This window comes from Somniosus microcephalus, chromosome 1, assembly GCF_052327205.1.
Source record: "Somniosus microcephalus isolate GS21.2 chromosome 1, FLI_Smic_1.0, whole genome shotgun sequence".
NCBI lineage: Eukaryota > Metazoa > Chordata > Chondrichthyes > Squaliformes > Somniosidae > Somniosus > Somniosus microcephalus.
Window position 1 is genome coordinate 187,011,337 of NC_140987.1, and position 20,784 is coordinate 187,032,120.

At 46.5% G+C, this 20,784-nt stretch overlaps 1 protein-coding gene across 29 annotated transcripts in view; it reads right to left on the reverse strand.

Annotated features, from left to right (window-relative positions):
• Nucleotides 1-20,784, reverse strand: part of cast (calpastatin) — a 337,875-nt gene that overhangs the window by 183,981 nt on the left and 133,110 nt on the right. The window contains exon 1 of one of the 29 annotated variants that reach the window (XM_085988365.1): nt 1,950-2,124. The exons of 27 other annotated variants lie outside the window; for them this stretch is intronic. The gene's annotated coding sequence lies outside the window, so the exon portion shown is untranslated. Of the gene's footprint in view, nt 1-1,949; nt 2,125-20,784 lie in introns of those variants that run through there. One more of the 29 variants, XM_085988373.1, reaches the window with a different exon arrangement.

A 20,784-nucleotide genomic window follows, 5' to 3' on the forward strand; every position in this document is an offset into this window, starting at 1 on the left:
CCACTGACTCCCACAGCTACCTGGACTACACTTCCTCCCACCCCGCCTCCTGTAAGGACTCTATTCCATTCTCCCAGTTTCTCCGCCTCCGCCGTATCTGCTCCGACGATGCCACCTTCCACACCAGTGCTTCCGACATGTCTTCCTTTTTCCGCAACCGAGGATTCCCCTCTACCGTGGTCGACATGGCGCTCGACCGTGTCCGTTCTATCTCACGCACTTCTGCCCTCACCCCTGCCCCTCCCTCCCGGAACCACGATAGGGTTCCCCTTGTCCTCAGCTTTCACCCCACCAGCCTCCACATTCAACGGATCATCCTCCGCCATTTCCGCTACCTCCAAAGTGATCCCACCACCAAACACATCTTCCCCTCCCCTCCCCGTTCAGCATTCCGTAGGGACCGCTCCCTCCGAGACACCCGAGTCCACTCCTCTATCACCCCCAACAGCCCTTCCCCTTCGCCTGGCACCTTCCCGTGCAAGCGCAGGAGATGTAACACCTGCCCCTATACCACCCCCCTTCCCAATGTCCAGGGCCCCAAACACCCCTTCCAGGTGAAACAGCGATTTACTTGTACTTCTTGCAATCTAGTATACTGTATTCGCTGCTCATGATGCGGTCTCCTCTACATTGGGGAGACCAAACGCAGATTGGGTGACCACTTTGCGGAACACCTCCGTTCAGTCCGTAAGGGTGACCCCGAGCTTCCGGTCGCCTGTCATTTTAATTCACCGCTCCATTCCCACTCAGACCTCACCATCCTTGGCCTCTTGTATTGTTCCACGGAAACTCAACGTTACTTTTTTCCTTTAAATTTTTTCCACCCCTTTGTTTTGGGTCCTCCTTCCCCCCCCCCCCCCACCCCTCCTTCCCTTTTGTTTCTCTCTCTCACCTGGCAGCTGTCCTTATCCTGCCAGTACACTTCACACCTAATCTCAGCTCCCTTTTGTCTCCACGGGCCCATTACCATCTCATCTGGCTTCTAATACCTTTTATTGTCTCCTTTTCTTCTTTTGCTCGATCGCAGCTTTGCCTTCGATCTTTTTATTTTCTTTCCAGTTTTGAAGAAGGGTTTCAACCCAAAACGTCAACTCAAATTTCTCTCCACGGATGTTGCCTGACCTGCTGAGTTTTTCCAGCATTCTCTGTTGTTATTTTGGATTTCCAGCATCTGCAGTATTTTGCTATCGTACATTTGTATAGTGCTGCTTGATAAGTAATCATACATAACAGCTCTGGAATGTGAGCTGGTAACTTATTGACAGAACAAAAATCATCTGTGCAAAATCTTCAGCTTCTTTCTGGATTCTTATCAGACACATTTTCTCAGTATTTGTGCGCTTGTATATATCTTGTATTGATATTTTCAAGAGCTGCTATGTATGATTACTTATCAAGCAATATTATACAAAAGTATCCTTGCTCAGATGTCTAGACCCAAACCAAATTACCCCCTTACCTGCAACCCATCTGAAGGGTGATAGCATAGAATTTTCCTGCAGTGAATTTTTATTTCAGCCTAGCAGACTGCACATTGGACCTTGTTACTGATCACAATCTGCTCACATTATAAATGAAATATTTCACCATGTCTGAACAAATGAAAGCCAGTTTCTACAGCATACCACACCCAAGTCACAGTAACAATATCTACAACAATGTGGGTGAGATTCCTCTTCTTGTTTAATTTGATGAAAAAGCTGGTGTGAATACTAAACAAGATTTCCCGTTTTGTACTTGTGCTGGTTTTTCACAAAAATTATCGACAAGAACCTCACCTGCGAGATGACTACAAATATGACCGATTCAACATCCAGAACTGACAATACATTAACTACTCAATGGAATGTGAATGTAACAAAATGCTGAAGTAATAGAGCAGCTAATTGCTTAAGGAGAATGCCAAGAAATTGAACTTGAGTAAGAAAGTATACAAGAAACCTTCCTACCTTTAAGCTTGAAATGCATGGTTTCTTTTCAGGATTATTAACCACAAACTCCGAGGCATGATGTGGAAACCTTGCATTGTAACACTAAACCACTTTTCTCTTGCAAAACATTCACTTCTTTTTTCAATCCCTATCTGCAGCATTAGCTTCCATATTCTTGGCGGCGTAGCTACTGTCCTTCACTTCCAGGCTCCAAATACTCTCAGAAATGAGCTCACAGTGCCACACCCTTCCCAACAAGTGAATGCACACCTCCCTGAAAGAGCACGTCCTGCGGCACTGCTGTTGTACAGCACTTCATCCCCTCCTCCTGCTCCACCCACTGCCAAGCAAACTCTTCACCAGGTGAGTTTTGTGGTTCACATCCATGAGGCGATGAGAAATGTATACAGATTATGAACAAGCTCTGTAAGAAGCAGCAGCAGCGGCCGTAGTGCGGACCTGGGAGGTGCGGCGATATAAAGTGAGCAACGGCAGAATTTTCAAAGAGTGACGTCAGAAGTCAAAAGTGACGTCGGCACAAGGGGAGGGAGCTGATTGAGGCCAGTGCTGGGAGGAGCAGAGAGTGGCAGTACAGTGAGTACATAAACTCACTTTTGCTGGCTTTTTTTTTTTTTTTTTATACAGAGGCCAGTGTCGGGAGGAGCAGAGAGCAGCAGTACAGTGAGTACTTAAACTCACTTTCGCGGGCCTTTTTACAGAGGCCAGTGTCGGGAGGAGCAGAGAGCGGCGGTACAGAGTACTTAAACTAACTTTCACGGGCTTTTTTAGAGGCTTACCAATCTCACAGCCCAGCGGCGGCGTTCCGAAGCCACATCATGATTCACAAAGTGACGCGGGCAAGAGGAAGCAGCTGATTGGGTGAGTACGGCCAGGTGAGTATTTATACTACTCTATAGTTTGACAGTTAAGATTAATAGTTCATAAAATTTAGAAGGTCTTAATTTTTGTGGTTATAGTTTCTAAGGTCTCTGTTGTGTATCGGGGAGTGCTAGTAACCAAGGGCCCTTGAGTATATCATTTAATTGTAGTGTAATTAGTGGTATTGTTTGATTTAAATGAATTTGGATTAATTAAAGGGTATGTGCTATGTGGGAAATCAGGGACACTTCCTGTGTCCCTGACGACCATGTGTGCGGAAAGTGTATCCAGTTGAAGCTACTGACAGACCGCATTGTGGCGTTGGAGCTGCGAATGGATACATACTGGAGCATTCGCGATGCTGAGGACATCGTGGATAGCACGTATAAGGAGTTGGTCACACCGCAGGTAAAGGCTGCACAGGCAAGAAGAGAATGGTTGACCACCAGGCAGAGCAGTAGGCGCAGGCATATAGTGCAGGGGTCCCCTGTGGCCATCCCCCTCTCAAACAGATATAACACTTTGGATATTGTTGAGGGAGATGGCTTATCAGGGGAAGACAGCAGCAGCCAACTTCCTGGCACCATGGGTGGTTCTGCTGCACAGGACGGGAGGAAAAAGATTGGGAGAGTGATAGGGGATTCTATTGTAAGGGGAATAGATGGGCGTTTCTGCGGTCGCAAACGAGACTCCAGGATGGTATGTTGCCTCCCTGGTGCAAGGGTCAAGGATGTCTCGGGGCGGCTGTAGGGCATTCTGGAGGGGGAGGGTGAACAACCAGTTGTCATGGTGCATATAGGTACCAACGATATAGGTAAAAAATGGGATGAGGTCCTAAAAGCTGAATATAGGGAGTTAGGAGGTAAATTAAAAAATAGGACCTCAAAGGTAGTAATCTCAGGATTGTTACTAATGCCACGTGCTAGTCAGATTAGAAATAGAAGGATATTTCAGATGAATACGTGGCTAGAGGAATGGTGCAAGGGGGAGGGATTCAAAATCCTGGGACATTGGAACCGGTTCTGGGGGAGGTGGGACCATTACAAACTGGACGGTTTACACCTGGGTGGGACCGGGACCTAGTGCTGTCGGGGAGGGTTTAAACTAAAATGGCAGGGGGTTGGGAACATGTGCAAGGAGACAGAGGAAAGGGAAGCAAGGATAGAAACAAAAGACAGGAAGGAGAAAGCAAAAGTGGCAGGTAGAGAAATCAAGGGTGTAAATCAAACAGCGCTACAGTAAATAATAATTCTAAAAAGACTAAGGCCTAGAAATTCAGTTGTTTGCACCAGCCACTAGCGCCTTAGGAGGAGGAGATGTGGGGCGCTAGGCGGCTAGCGGCCGGGCGCAGCGCGATCTGCGCCTCTCCCCAACTTCAGTAAAGATTTAGCGGCGGCGCAAAGCCTTTGCGCGCGCTCAGCTGCGCGCGCAGATCCTGACGTCATTTCATCGTGCAACGCCCTTTGTGCGCCCCGAACCGGAAATTCAGTGGCGCCGCCCTTCTTTGCACCTGGTGCCCCCAGCGACTGGTAGAGGGGAACGGTTCCCAGTCGCTGCGGGGCGCGGGGGGCGCTATTTAAAGGGGGCTCCTCCTGCAGTATAAGTGGCAGCCATTTTGTGCCAATCCCTCTGTGTGAGAGACGGATATTTGGAGAGAGACAAAGGCAGAGAGCTTTCTGCTTTGACTCAGCGCTTGCACAGGTACTTGTGGCTTCAGGCCAGAGCTTTGCACTTGGATTTCACTTTCAGTGCCATAGCCTTGAGTCGCCACATATAATGGGGGCTGCAATGGGTGGAAACGTTGGCTTTCTGCATTGCATTCAAAGGGATCAGAGACGCCGTGAGAGAGTGCCAGTCATGGCCAGACGGAGATTGGCCAACAGGTGTCGGCACAGGAGGCCTTACCCACCCAGGGTATACCGCCAGCAGTTCTCATATCTGAACATGTCTGAGGAGCAGTGTGTTCGGAGGATGCGATTCAGAAGGGAGGTGGTCACTGAGATCTGCCACCTGCTTCGCAGAGATCTGCAGCCACAGCTGAGGAGCAGGACGTCTCTGTCAGTGGCAGTGAAGGTGACGGTGGCTCTCAACTTCGATGCCACTGGCTCCTTCCAATCCGCTACTGGGGACATTGCCAACATCTCCCAGTTCGCGGTACATTGCTGCATCCGCCAGGTGAACAATGCCCTTTCCAGAAGGAGACGTCAGTACATCTCCTTCCCCATGACCCTGGACAAGCAGCAAGAGCGTGCAATCGGCTTTGGAAGAATAGCGGGCTTCCCCATGGTTGAGGGCGTAGAACTGATGAACCAGCAATGGTCAGGCCTTGCTTCAGGGCTGCAGTGTGCAGGGCATGGCAGCCAAACAAGTCGACCCTTCCCCTTTAAGAGCTGACCGGCGCCAGCGTGTCTGCCTTCATTGAGCAACTTGCCGCACCTGCGCTGCGCCCGTCCTCGGTGTTAGCGCCCCGGATCGCCGGCTTAGCGCCTAATGATAGTCGTGCATCGCCTGCTTTAGCGCAGCAGCAACCTCTTGGGGCGATGCCACTGAATATCGGCGAAGGTGGCGTGAAGTTGCGCCAGGCGCAAACTTTAGCGGCCGCCCGGCTGTAGCGCCCCAAACGTGGCTATACTGAATTTCTAGGCCTAAGAGTGTTAAAAAAACAAGCCTGAAGGCTTTGTGTCTTAATACGAGGAGCATTCGTAATAAGGTGGATGAATTAGCTGCGCAAATAGATGTAAACGGATATGATGTAATTGGAATTACAGGGACATGGCTCCAGGGTGACCAAGGCTGGGAATTCAATATCCAGGGGTATTCAATATTCAGCAACGATAGGCAAAAAGGAAAAGCAGGTGGGGTAGCATTGTTGGTTAAAGAGGAGATTAACACAATAGTAAGGAAGGATATTAGCTCTGATGATGTGGAATCTGTATGGGTAGAGCTGAGAAATACCAAGGGGCAGAAAACATTAGTGGGACTTGTATACAGACCCCCAAACAGTAATGTTGAGGTTGGGGATGGCATTAAATGGGAAATTAGAGATGCGTGCAATAAGGGCACAGCAGTTATCATGGGTGACTTTAATCTACATATAGATTGGCCTAACCAAATTAGTAACAATACTGTGGAGGAGGAATTCCTGGAGTGTATATGGGATGGTTTCCTTGACCAATATGTCGAGGAACCAACCAGAGATCAGGCCATCTTAGACTGGGTATTATGTAATGAGAAAGGATTAATTAGCAATGTTGTTGTGTGAGGCCCCTTCACAGAAATCACAGAAACCCCACATTGCAGATAGAGGCCATTTCGGCCCATCAAGCCTGCACCGACACATATCCCACCCGATCCCCGTAACCCCCACATATCCCACCCTATCCCTGCAACCCCTTGGGGAGGAGCGATCATAATATGACAGAATTCTTCATTATGATGGAGAGTGAAGTAGTTGACTCAGAGACTTGGGTACTGAATTTAAATAAAGGAAACTATGATGGTATGAGGTGCGAGTTGGCTAGGATGGATTGGGGAATGTTGCTTAAAGGGTTGACGGTGGATAGGCAATGGCAAACATTTAAAGATCGCATGGATGAACTACAGAATTTGTTCATCCCTGTTTGGCATAAAAATAAAATAAAAAAGGTGATTCAACCGTGGCTAACAAGGGAAATTAGGGATAGCAAGATCCAACGAGAGGACATATAAATTGGCCAGAAAAAGCAGCAAAACTGAGGATTGGGAGCAGTTTAGGATTCAGCAAAGGAGGACAAAGAGATTAATTAAGAGGGGGGAAATAAAATATGAGAGTAAGCTTGCAGGGAACATAAAAATTGATTGTAAAAGCTTCTATTGATATGTGAAGAGAAAAAGATCAGAGAAGTCAAGCGTAGGTTCCTTGCAGTCAGAATCAGGGGAATTTATAATGGGGAACAAAGAAATGGCTGACCAAGTAAATACATACTTTGGTTCTGTCTTCACAAAGGAGGACACAAATAACCTTCCAGAGATTTCGGGGAACATAGGGTCTAATGAGAGGGAGGAACTGAATGAAATCAGTATTTGTAGGGAAATGGTGTTAGGGAAATTGATGGGATTGAAGGCCGATAAATCCCCAGGGCCTGACAATCTACATCCTAGGGAACTTAAGGAAGTGGCCCTAGAAATAGTAGATGCATTGCTGGTCATCTTCCAAAATTCTATAGACTCTGGAATAGTTCCCATGGATTGGAGGGTAGCTAATGTAACCCCACTATTTAAAAAAGGTGGTAGAGAGAAAACGGGGAATTATAGACTGGTAAGCCTGACATCAGTAGTGGGGAAAATGCTAGAGTCCATTATAAAAGATGTAATAGCAGAGCACTTGGAAAACAGTGACAGGATCGGACAAAATCAACATGGATTTACAAAAGGTAAATCATGCTTGACTAATCTACTGGAATTTTTTGAGGATGTAACTGGTAGAATAGATAAGGGAGAACCAGTGGATGTGGTGTATTTGGACTTTCAGAAGGCTTTCGATAAGGTCCCGCATAAGAGATTAGCATGCAAAGTTAAAGCACATGGGATTGGGGGTAAGGTACTGACTTGGATAGAGAACTGGTTGGCAGACAGGAAGCAAAGAGTTGGAATAAACAACTCTTTTTCCGAGTGGCAGGCAGTGACTAGTGGGGCACCGCAGGGATCGGTGCTAGGACCCTTAGCTATTCACAATATATATTACTGATCTAGACGAGGGAACTAGATGTAATATCTCCAAGTTTGCAGACGACACAAAGCTGGGTGGGCGTGTGTGCTGTGAGGAGGATGCAGAGAAACTCCAGTATGATTTGGACAGGTTGGGTGATTGGGCAGATGCATGGCAGATGCAGTATAATGTGGATAAATGCGAGGTTATCCACTTTGGTGGCAAAAACAGGAAGACAGATTATTATATGAACGGCAGTAGATTGGGAAAAGGGGAAGTGCAACGAGACCTGGGTGTCCTTGTGCACCAGTCGCTGAAGGTAGCATGCAGGTGCAGCAGGCGGTTAAGAAGGCAAATGGTATGTTGGCCTTCATAGCGAGAAGATTCGAGTACAGGAGCAAGGATGTCTCGCCTTATCCGAGGAAGGATGTTCTTGCCATGGAGGGAGTGCAGCGAAGATTCACTAGACTAATACCTGGGATGGCAGGAAAGACGTATGAGGAGAGATTGGGTCGATTAGGCTTATATTTGCTAGAGTTTAGAAGAATGAAAGGGGGTCTCATTGAAACTTATAAAATTCTAACAGGACTAGACAGACTAGATGTAGGAAGGATGTTCCCGACGGCGGGGGAGTCCAGAACCAGGGGTCACAGTCTAAGGATAAGGGGTAAGCCATTTAGGACTGAGATGAGGAGGAATTTCTTCACCCAGAGAGTGGTGAACCTATGGAATTCTCTACCACAGAAGGCAGTTGAGGCCAACTTATTAAATATATTCAAGAAGGAGTTAGATATATTTCTTAAGGCAAAAGGAATATGGGGAGAAAGCAGGAACAGGGTACTGAATTTGGATGATCAGCCATGATCTCATTAAATGGCGGAACAGGCTCGAGGGGCCGAATGGCCTACTCCTGCTCCTATCTTCTTTGTTTCTAAGGATCCAGCTTTATAATCAAGGAACTGGATTTTGGAAAGCTGCACATAAGTGAGAGGATCTTACAAGTTTGGACTATCATTCCTTTATCCCAGAAAACATAAAACATCATTAACAAAAATAATCTATGGCTAATTATATTCCTTTTCCCATGATGAACAAAAAATTCCAATTTTGTTCCACTCCTATAGTAAGAGCACCCCTGATCGCTGCTATGTTTTGGACTTTACCGAGATATTTCTCCTGTGCTCTGCTGCAAAGACCATTGCCGTAAGTGAACCCTCGCTCCTCAAAAATATTAGTGTAATTTACACGCACAATATCTGGTATTGTAGCATGTCAAACAGAAATTCGTCACTGGCTTCCTGGATATGACATGAGCCCTCTCATGAGCTGTTGGACTTTGGAAAGTGGAAGAATGAACACTCTATCTGACCATATTTTAGGCTATAAACTACAAAATAGGTTTATTAAAAGTAAGAGATAAGCACTAGCAGTAAACAATACAGCAGCTTCCATTATTTTTACAGAACTTTAAACTTCTTTGGATACAAAAATAACAATTGACATTACACTTTGCTAACTCTAGTGATAATGCTAAACCATGCTAAACCGTGACTAGCTTCCCTACTGTAACTCTTATTAGTGGCTATTCATACTAACCCACGGAGCTCCAGAATATCGCCTCCACAAGAGCTGTGGTACAGTGATATACTGAACCAAGAGAGAGGCCCCAAGCTATACCTCTGCCTGAGCATAGAGCTGTCAATCACCTTCCCTACCACAGAGACTTCCTGCCAAGTGTGTCAAAGTCAAGTCTTTCATCAATTAAAGGAAATTAAAATGGTGTATATACAAACAAATACAGCTGTCATTCATGGTGGGAAACAAAGACTTAGGGGGGAATTTTCCCAGCGCTGGGGAGGCAGGACTGCTGGGAAAATGGCAGAAACTGGGAGCGGGTACCGACCCTGCTCCCAACCCGCCTCTGTGCCATCTTCCTGGGAGGCGGCTCCCTGAGTCGCACAGGGATCCGTCTCCTCGAGGCAGGAAGGGCATTAGAGCCAATTAACTGCCTGTTAACAGGTAGTTAACAGGCAGTTTTGAGGCTTTTCCCCATTTTACGCCTGCAATTGCGGGTTTCCCGAAGGCTGCGAACCTCGCCAGGGTCAGCGAGGCGAGCAGTGGGTCTGCGGGGGTCGAAATGTCAGCTGTAGAGGTGAGTGATGGGTGCAATTGTGGACAGGTAAGTATGAGAGGTGAGTGTAAAGCATTGGAAAAAGTTTCCTTACCTTTGCTTCTTTCTGCAGGCTTCAACCTTTGAGGATCCGGAGGTGCCTCATCTCAACGGCAGAGATGACAGAATGGCTGCTGCATTCTCAGACGCAGCAGCCATCTGCTTTCTGCTGAGGAGAGAGGTCTTGGTGAGCCTATGTGCAAGGGCTCACCTTAGAACAAAGATTGTCAATGTTTGACAGCTTCTCAAAGCTGTCAAATGCTGACAATTCATCTGTCAAAAATTTTTCAACAGATGAAGCATCATACGCTGACGTCATCTGTCACCAGCTTTCCCTTAATTGGCCTGTAAGCCCGCAGGGCAGGCTTAACAAGGCCAATCAAGGGAAAATAGCGTGAGTTGGTCAGACATCACTGGGGGTGGGACTGAAACCTGGAAACCAGAAGTCCCGCCTCCCGCACGTCTCCATTGAGAAAATCCAGCCCTTAAGTTCAGCCTCCCAGACCCTGGTCTCAAGCTAACAATCTTCCAGAGTCAATGCACTGATAATTATGCAGAAATTGGATTAGCAATTAAAACAGTATTAACATCTAGATTTCTTGTATTCAGCTGTAAAGTTGTTAACAGTGGAATGCTATTTCCGATTAAACATAATGGGGGAGAAATTGGGTGAGTAGCGCCACCTGTTCGCGCCTAAAGAGGCAGTCAGTGGCTGTAGCGCCACTGGCTGCGTCTCCCGCGATATTCAGTCGGGGCGCTAATGGTGGCGTTAGGCATTTGCGCTGCGCCGCCACCGATGACGTCATCGGTGTGCGCAGCGCCCCATTCGTGCCCCGTTCGCGATATTTGGTAGCGAACGCCGCAGTTGCGCCGTTCGCTACCCACGCCCGGTTCACGGGGCCTTACTGTGCCGGCAGCGGCGCAAGTTAAGGTGGAGGTGCGGGGCGGCCGCTTTTTCGGCGGCCGCCTGCCAGCTCCTCCGTCCCCGGCCTCCTAACACCCCCCCCCCGCCCCCGCGGCATTGCCGGCTGTTTCCCGAGAGCCCGGCACTTCTCCTTGGTGCCAGGCTCATTTGCCGGCACTCGCGAGCGGGGATCGCGCTGTTGCAGGCACCTCCCCCTTAACAGTGGGAGGAAGGCCTGCAGTACCGCAGCGTGCCGTGCCGCAGCATGTGGCGCTGCGGCACGTTGCGCTGCGATAATCAGTTTCAGCACCCTAAGAGGGACGCGGAGCGCCTCGAGCCTCGCCCCGTGTCCCTCGAGCGGCACTGAAACTGAATTTCTGCCGATCGGTATTACTCCGATCGCTGCGCTAAATCCTGCGCTCAGGCAACTTTTGCGCCACTTTGGCGCCCAACCCAATTTCTGGGCCAATGAATGTGGATTACAGCCCAATTCAACAATGGGCCTATAGTAAATCAGATTTAAAGTGATCAGCCACCTCTCAAAAACAGATATTAAAACATGTATTAACTTTCTTATCTTACAAAATGTACTGAAACTCTATTTGCCACACCTTACTTTTAAATAGTGGTTTAGTGAAGGATTTTCGTACCTTATAATTAAGTCATTTAATCATTTAATATTTAATAGCAAATATAGGTTAATCAGCTTTATTAATGTACTGGTTTTGTTATTTCAGTTTAGTTGATTCTCAGGACATCTCAGAATCCCAGTTTTAACATATCCTTTCAATGTTGTTAGAAGGGTAGATTTTAATACTTGTAATGTTATAAAGTGCAGTTGTGGTTTCCTGCTGAAAACAATCAAACCTCAACAGAAATAACAAGAACTTCCAGTACTTTTAAGGTGTAGTAGATATTAAATAGGTGTACACAAGAGGAGAATGCCTCCCACTAGTTATGTAGGGCATCATGCAGTTCTTCACATTATTCATTTTGTTAGGCAATTGTAGAATCAGAGGAAAGTTACAGTTAAGAAGTCAGAGTGAACTAAACCTCCTCGATAGTTAAAGCTGCAGTGGTTTCGCTAAATTTTGCAACAGAAATTAGAAAAATAAAAGTCAGATGGAAGGAGTACAGTATCTGAAACTTGTGGCCTATTTGGCATTTTTTCCACTGGTGATTTTTAAAATTTATTCACAGGATGTGGGCGTTGCTGCGAAGGCCAGCATTTATGGCCCATCCCTAATTGCCCTTGAGAAGGTTGTGGTGAGCCGCCTTCTTGAACTGCTGCAGTCCGTGTGGTGAAGGTACTCCCACAGTGCTGTTAGGGAGGGAGTTCCAGGATTTTGACCCAGCGACAATGAAGGAACAGCGATTTATTTCCAAGTCAGAATGGTGTGTGACTTGGAGGGGGACTTGGCATTGATGGTGTTCCCATGCGCCTGCTGCCCTTGTCCTTGTAGGTGGTAGAGGTAACGGGTTTGGAAGATGCTGTCAAAGAAGCCTTGGCGTGTTGCTGCAGTGCATCTTGTAGATGGTACACACTGCAGACACGATGCGCTGGTGCTGGAGGGAGTGCATGTTTAAGGTGGTGGATGGGGTGCCAATCAAGCGGGCTGCTTTGTCCTGGATGGTGTTGAGTTTCTTGAGTGTTGTTGCAGCTGCACTCATCCAGCAAGTGGAGAGTTTTCCATCACACTCCTGACTTGAGCCTAGTCGATGGTGGAAAGGCTTTGGGGAGTGAGGAAGTGAGTCACTCGCAGCAGAATACCCAGCCTCTGACCTGCTCTTGTAGCCACAGTATTTATGTGGCTGGTCCAATTAAGTTAAGGTCAATGGTGACCCCCCAGGATGCTGATGGTGGGGATTCAACAATGGCAATGTCATTGAATGTCAAGGGGAGGTAGTTAGACTTTCTCTTGTTAGAGATGGTCACTTGTGTGGCGCAAATGTTACTTGTCATTTATCAGCCCAAGCCTGAATGTTGTCCAGGTCTTGCTGCATGCGGGAACAGACTGCTTCATTATCTGAGGAGTTGCGAATGGAATTAAACACTGCAATCATCAGTGAACATACCCACTACTGACCTTATGATGGAGGGAAGGTTATTGATGAAGCAGCTGAAGATGGCTGGGCCTAGGACACTGCCCTGAGGAACTCCTGCAGCGATGTCCTGGGGCTGTGATGATTGACCTTCAATCACCACAACCATCTTCCTTTGTGCTAGGTATGACTCCAGCCAGTGGAGAGTTTTCCCCTGATTCCCATTGATTTGTGTAAGTAACGACGGCCCAGAAATTCTTCTGGTACCCATTTCTAATGGAACTCAAGATATACAAACAAACGCTTCTTAATGCTCAGTGAACAACAATGTAATCTCTTTGGCAGTTGTATGAGCAGGTAGATTTCTCTAAAACATGCAGGATGAATGTTGTGGAGATGCCGGAGTTGGACTGGGGTGGACAAATGTAAGAAGTCACACAACACCAGGTTATAGTCCAACAGCTTTATTTGAAATCACAAGCTTTCGGAGCGCTGCTCCTTCGTCTGGTGAAGTGGAGAAATGCATAAAGACACAGCTTATATAGTCAGAGAATAATGTCAGATATTTACAGGTAATCTTTCCAACTGCCATTTATCACACCTCGGCAGAGAGATAATCACAGCAATCAAAGGTGTGAATGGTGTCCAAACAGGTCAGTCAGGAAAACATTACATCAAAGAACAATGAGGTGGGGTCACAAGGGGTCAAATATTGCAGATGCTGGGGTCTGTATGAAAAACAAAAAAAACAGACAAAAACATTTTTTTTGCTGGAAATCACAGCAGGTCCGGCCGCATCTGTGTAGAGAGAACAAGCCAATGTCGACTCGAGTCTGGATGACCCTGCGTCAGGTGGGGTTATGTGTAGCATGACATGAACCCAAGATCTCGGTTGAGGCCATCCTCATGGGTGCGGAACTTGGCTATCAGTTTCTGCTCGACGATTTTGCGTTGTCGTGTGTCTCGAAGGCCGCCTTGGAGAATGCTTACCCGAAGATCGGAGGCTGAATGTCCTTGACTGCTGAAGTGTTCCCCGACTGGGAGGGAACACTCCTGCCTGGTGATTGTTGCGCGGTGTCCGTGCATCCGTTGTCGCAGTGTCTGCATGGTCTCGCCGATGTACCATGCTCCGGGGCATCCTTTCCTGCAACGTATGAGGTAGACAACGTTGGCCGAGTCACATGAGTATGTACCATGTACCTGGTGGGTGGTGTCCTCAAGTGTGATGATGGTATCTGTGTTGATGATCTGGCATGTCTTGCAGAGGTTGCTGTGGCAGGGTTGTGTGGTGTCGTGGTCGCTGTTCTCCTGAAAGCTGGGTAATTTGCTGTGAACGACGAAATTGAAGTTCTCAGCTGAGGGCTCAATTTCTGCCCCACCACCAAAATGGACCCCATCGGTCTCGCGGCAGACACAGAGGAATTCATCAGGAGAATGAGGCTCCGGGAATTCTTCCACAAATCCCAAGATGTCAGCAGCGAACCCAATGAGACAATCAATGATCCGGAACAGCAGACAGAGGGATCCGCAGTGCAGCAACCGAAGAAGAAAGAGTCAAATTGTACCCCACCGGAGGGTCGCTGCCCTAAGCTTGACATGTATGCTCAAGCTGTCAGGAGATGCATCAACGCCAGATTCATCAGCCACACTCACAAGACAGTCCAGAATGTCACCCGAGCACAACGCAACGCCATCCACGCTCTCAAGACCAACCGCAACATCGTCATCAAACCAGCAGACAAAGGAGGCGCCATCGTCATACAGAACAGAACGGACTATTGCAAAGAAGTATACCGACAACTGGACAATCAGGGACACTACAGACAGTTACCCGCAGATCCGACCAAAGAACACACCCGCCAACTCAACAGACTGATCAAGACCTTCGATCCAGACCTTCAAAGCATCCTACATGCTCTCATCCCACGTACTCACTGAGTGGGAGACTTCTACTGCCTCCCAAAGATACACAAAGCCAACACACCCGGACGTCCTATCGCATCAGGCAACGGAACCCTATGTGAGAACCTCCCTGGATATGTCGAGGGCATCCTGAAACCCATCGTACAGGGAACCCCCAGCTTCTGTCGCGACACTACAGACTTCTTACAGAAACTCAGCACCCACGGACCAGTTGAACCAGGAACACTCCTCGCCACGATGGACGTCTCGGCACTCTACACCAGTATCCCCCACGATGACGGCATCGCTGCGACAGCCTCAGTACTCAACACCAACAACAGCCAATCTCCAGACGCCATCCTACAACTCATCCGCTTCATCCTTGACCACAATGTCTTCACCTTTGACAACCAGTTCTTTACCCAAACACACGGAACAGCCATGGGGACCAAATTCGCACCCCAATACGCAAACATCTTCATGCACAAGTTCGAGCAAGACTTCTTCGCTGCACAGGATCTCCAACCAACGCTATACACCAGATACATCGACGACATTTTCTTCCTATGGACCCACGGCGAAGAATCATTGAAAAGACTACATGATAACATCAACGAGTTCCATCCCACCATCAAACTCACCATGGACTACTCCTCAGAATCGGTTTCATTCTTGGACACACGAATCTCCATCAAAGACGGACACCTCAGCACTTCACTCTACCGCAAGCCCACGGACAACCTCACGATGCTTCACTTCTCCAGCTTCCACCCTAACCACGTTAAAGAAGCCATCCCCTATGGACAAGCCCTGCGAATACACAGGATCTGCTCAGACGAGGAGGAACGCGATGGACACCTACAGACACTGAAAGACGCCCTTGTAAGAACGGGATATGACGCTCGACTCGTCGATCAACAGTTCCGATGGGCCACAGCGAAAAATCGCACCGACGTCCTCAGAAGACAAACACGGGACACAACCAACAGAGTACCCTTCGTCGTCCAGTACATCCCCGGAGCGGAGAAACTACGCCATGTTCTTTGCAGCCTTCAACATGTCATCGATGACGACGAACACCTCGCTAAGGCCATCCCCACGCCTCCACTACTCACTTTCAAACAGCCGCCTAACCTCAAACAGACCATCGTTCGCAGCAACTTACCCAGCTTTCAGGAGAACAGCGACCACGACACCACACAACCCTGCCACAGCAACCTCTGCAAGACATGCCAGATCATCAACACAGATACCATCATCACACGTGAGGACACCACCCACCAGGTACATGGTACATACTCATGTGACTCGGCCAACGTTGTCTACCTCATACGTTGCAGAAAAGGATGCCCCGGAGCATGGTACATCGGCGAGACCATGCAGACACTGCGACAACGGATGAACGGACACTGCGCAACAATCACCAGGCAGGAGCGTTCCCTCCCAGTCGGGGAACACTTCAGCAGTCAAGGACATTCAGCCTCCAATCTTCGGGTAAGCATTCTCCAAGGTGGCCTTCGAGACACACGACAACGCAAAATCGTCGAGCAGAAACTGATAGCCAAGTCCCACAGCCATGAGGACGGCCTCAACCGAGATCTTGGGTTCATGTCACGCTACATGTAACCCCACCTGACGCAGGGTCATCCAGACTCGAGTCGACATTGGCTTGTTCTCTCTACACAGATGCGGCCGGACCTGCTGTGATTTCCAGCAAAAAAAATGTTTTTGTCTGTTTTTTTGTTTTTCATACAGACCCCAGCATCTGCAATATTTGACCCCCTGTGACCCCACCTCATTGTTCTTTGATGTAATGTTTTCCTGACTGACCTGTTTGGACACCATTCACACCTTTGATTGCTGTGATTATCTCTCTGCCGAGGTGTGATAAATGGCAGTTGGAAAGATTACCTGTAAACATCTGACATTATTCTCTGACTATATAAGCTGTGTCTTTATGCATTTCTCCACCTCACCTGACGAAGGAGCAGCGCTCCGAAAGCTTGTGATTTCAAATAAAGCTGTTGGACTATAACCTGGTGTTGTGTGACTTCTTACATGCAGGATGAAGTTAGTGCAGTCAGTTCACACATAGAGCTCCTCTATTTACCTTTGTGTGATGATGCAAATCTTTTAGCACTTTTTAGCACAAAACAAAGAATTCTCTTTATTAAATGTCCACCCCCACCAATGATAATAATGAAAGAATTAAACCTGTGGGAGGAAGAACAAATTGATTGGCACCATCCTAGCCTCAGCTGTGCCATCCTTTCATTCTATTCATTGTTTTAACTTAGACTTTATTAGCCGGACCTAGAGTCAAGTCCTACTGACTTTAAAAATCCTCCTTCTAACTATGCAGACTGCACAGCAGGCAAGGTGAACCATTAAAGAGCAGAGGACTAATAAACTCAATAGTCCAAAGTCTCCCAGCAAACATGCATTTCCTCATTAAATTGGTGAAACCCATCTAACCACAGTGCTTTTGACAGGAGCATTCTAGCCTTTAGCCAGTGCTCATACACAAAGTTTTATTAGTGGCCAATTACTGCATTAACCTCAGAATTTAAAACTACAACAAATTATTCCTGTACACTGCTAGGCCCAGAATTTGCTGCATCATCATTATTGTCGCCGATCGGCGTAAGTGAGACCGCTGTTTGCTCCAATCCTCCAGCATAGATCCGAGGACAAAATTTGCTGAGAAATGCATTCTCATACACCACAGCGATGATCCAAGGTTCTTTGAAGCAGTTCTACCGCTCAACAGCGGGCCAGCTGTATACACAGGTCAGGTTCGTTTGGAGACAACAGCACTACTGTTCAATGGGGATCATATGGACATTTATAAAATGGAAGAAAACAGCAGACCTTCGAAATGAACACATATCAAACTGTCTTGTATATTCTTGAAACGTACCTTTGCAGTTATCTCCAGGATGTTGTTGATAATTCACAAATCCTCAATGTTCACAGCCAAATCACAAGTGTAATTAGAATTTAAATGTACCTTTCTACTATTGGTTCAATAAAAGGTGGAAAATACCATTTCATTAGACCAATAAGTACAAACTAAAACTTTTAATTTTATTTACAGGTTACTTAATAAACAGAAGCCAAATAATACAGCAAGATATTGAATTAGAACAACACTTAAAAACAATAAAATGAGAATCAGTCCATAAAATGGAAGTCAGGGTGTTATGATGCCAATAGGATCCCATTTTCTTTTCGTTTATGGGATGTGGGCGTCGCTGGCAAGGCCAGCATTTATTGTCCATCCCTAATTGCCCTTGAGAATGTGGTGGTGAGCCGCCTTCTTGAACTGCTGCAGTCCGTGTGGTGAAGGTACTCCCACAGTGCTGTTAGGTAGGGAGTTCCAGGATTTTGACCCAGTGACGATGAAGGAACGGCGATATTCATCTAAGTCAGGATGGTGTGTGACTTGGAGGGGAACTTGGAGGTGGTGGTGTTCCCATGCACCTGCTGCCCTTGTCCTTCTAGGTGGAAGAGGTCACAGGTTTGGGAGGTGCTGCCGAAGAAGCCTTGGTGAGTTGCTGCAGTGCATCTTGTGGATGGGACACACTGCAGCCACGGTACGTCAGTGGTGGAGGGAATGAATGTTTAAGGTGGTGGATGGGATGCCAATCAAATGGGCTGCTTTGTCCTGGATGGTGTTGAGCTTCTCGAGTGTTGTTGCAGCTGCACTCATCCAGGCAAATAGAGAGTATTCCATCACACTCCTTACTTGTGCAATTGTCATTTTTGAACTGAACTGACAGGAGTGGACGCTGTGCATGCTCTAACCAGTATCAGTTGGGGACTCGCCTGAAGGAGATCTCTAAGGTAAGTTCCTCTTTCTTCCTGTGCGGCCGGGATGAGCAAGATTGCTCCTCCAGGCTCCACAAATCCAATCTAGACCACTGCTGCTCTAGTTCCTCCCTCTCCAAACTGTGGGGCCCCTCCAACAGACCTACCTTCTTCGGTCCGGAGGTGGCCGGACCGACGATATTGCAGTGGCCCGGAGCCGATGAGCTGCCTCAAGACGCTCGAGCTCCAGCCCACTGTCCTGATACAAATGAGGCCTAGCTCTCGAAATAGACTCTTGCCATGACTACCGGGCAGGTGGGCAATTGCCACGTTCCACTGGAGGTCCACTCGGTGGGGTTTGGGGTGAGGGGGGGGGAGGAACTCACCCCTTAGAGTTCAGGTCTGGATGAATGTTCATCACTGTAGTGATGTTACATTTCTATTTCTGTTAAAAACAGTCAATTACATTCTTTGAGTACAAAAACCATCATTCCACATACCAATTCACCTGATGCACCAATTCTAACAATGTTCATAAAAGAATGAGCTAGCTACTTGTGATGTTATTTAAAAAGGATTTGTAGCAAAAATGTTACTATGCTAAAAAAATTGATGATGCTGAATGTGATCAGATGGTTTAATAACAAGGATTCATTTTGATTTCAACAGCTTCATCATTCAATACGAAAATGTGAAATATTGCATCTCAAAGTTATTTCAAGTTCCAAGTTCTACATTTACATATAAAAGGATTAAAGTATTACTAACCACAGTTCTATTAACGTGTGTCATGTGATAAAAGCACATGAACAGTTGAGCAGTAAATACACATCTTTGATTCATACTTATTGTAATTGAAACATTATTTCCCCAATTAAGCTTAACATCAGCTGCTAAATCCCTAACCATATGTCTTAGCTATCTGGGGGCTCATCCATTTAAATAAAATGTCATAAGAGTGTAGGTCACAAATGCCTCTTTTCCTGTGATGTGAGATGACAGCCGAGATGCAACTCACATACTTGTTGCTAGTTGCCTTGTGTGGGATTATTGCATGTGGCAATAATCAATGACCTCAGTGACCTCTGCCAAAACATGCACATAGTGAAATCAATGGAAATGAAAATCGGGCAGATTCTAGAATAGGTGGAGCGATCTACTCTGCCATTTTACCGTCCAAGCAGTGAAGGAAAAAATTACCCCATAGATGTCAAATGAGGACAGGATCAGACTTCGCTATGATGTCTCCAGTGGATTCCACTGACCTTCACTGTCAAGCCTCAGGTACAAAGGACAGACACTTGTACAAGGTACCGAAGGTGTGTGTGAACTTACATCCTAGCAACAGTTAATTCTATTCAGAAGAGAAAAGAAGGAAAAATAAAAATAAAAAATGCAGCTAATATTCAGCTGGTGTGGAGCTCAGCTCTTAAGCTCGCTACAGAACATACCCACACATAAATCTCATGAGTTGATAGGCAAAAATCAGAAGGTGTAAAAAGTCAGATGCAAGGGATAAAAGTTACTAACATGCTCAATAACACTGAACTCATCCACCTAGCAACCACTGGCTGTGGTGGAGTATTACACGTCAGGGAGGGGTTACAAGTATAAAACTTATCACTGCACAATGATAACTTCAAGCAACAAGGACTGAAAAGTAACTGTAATTTCAGGTTAATATTCCATTATAACATTTGAAACAAAACCAATTTCAAAGCAATTTTGGAAAAAGCTAAAGTGCATGCTTAATTTGCGGTATGTTTTGAATTTCAACAAAAAAGTGAAAGCAATTTAAACGCTAGTTTCAAACTACAAACATATTTGTATCATTTGTTGATAAATACAATCTTTTTATTAGTTATAAATTATATGACCCTTAAATGTAACAAGCAAAGTTAAATCAGAATATTTTCCTCTTCAAATATTTTATCTAAATTTGACTTTACTCATTGGCTTAAGTAGCATGAGAAAACATGGAACAGGAAAGGGCCTTGCAGGCCCTCAAGCCTGTATCTTCCACAGACTACATACAAGCTACACTATCATGGACTCTACTCCATCTATTTAATATCCAGAGGCCAAGTTCTATGTAAATTCTCCTGAGTCCACAAATGTAATCAACGAAAAGCCCAGATTATTCACCAACCTCCCAGCTCCCTGCTATCCTCAAAACATTCCTCTTATCCTAGAAACCTAGAAACTGTTAATCTAAATTTACAATCATCAATCAGAAAACCCAAATCATTATGTTCGGTGGAGTATTTGGTGACTTCACTATAGTTGAGTAGTTTTGCGAGGCATGGAGCTTCATTAGACAGGAGTGCGGGTTGGAGATGGAGCTATATTATTATTATTATAAGGCTAACTCTGCGGGCCATGCGTCTATCTAGCAAGGCTCCACACCAGCGGGAGAACCTCATCTAAACACAAATACTGTCTCCAGAAAGCCAGTAAT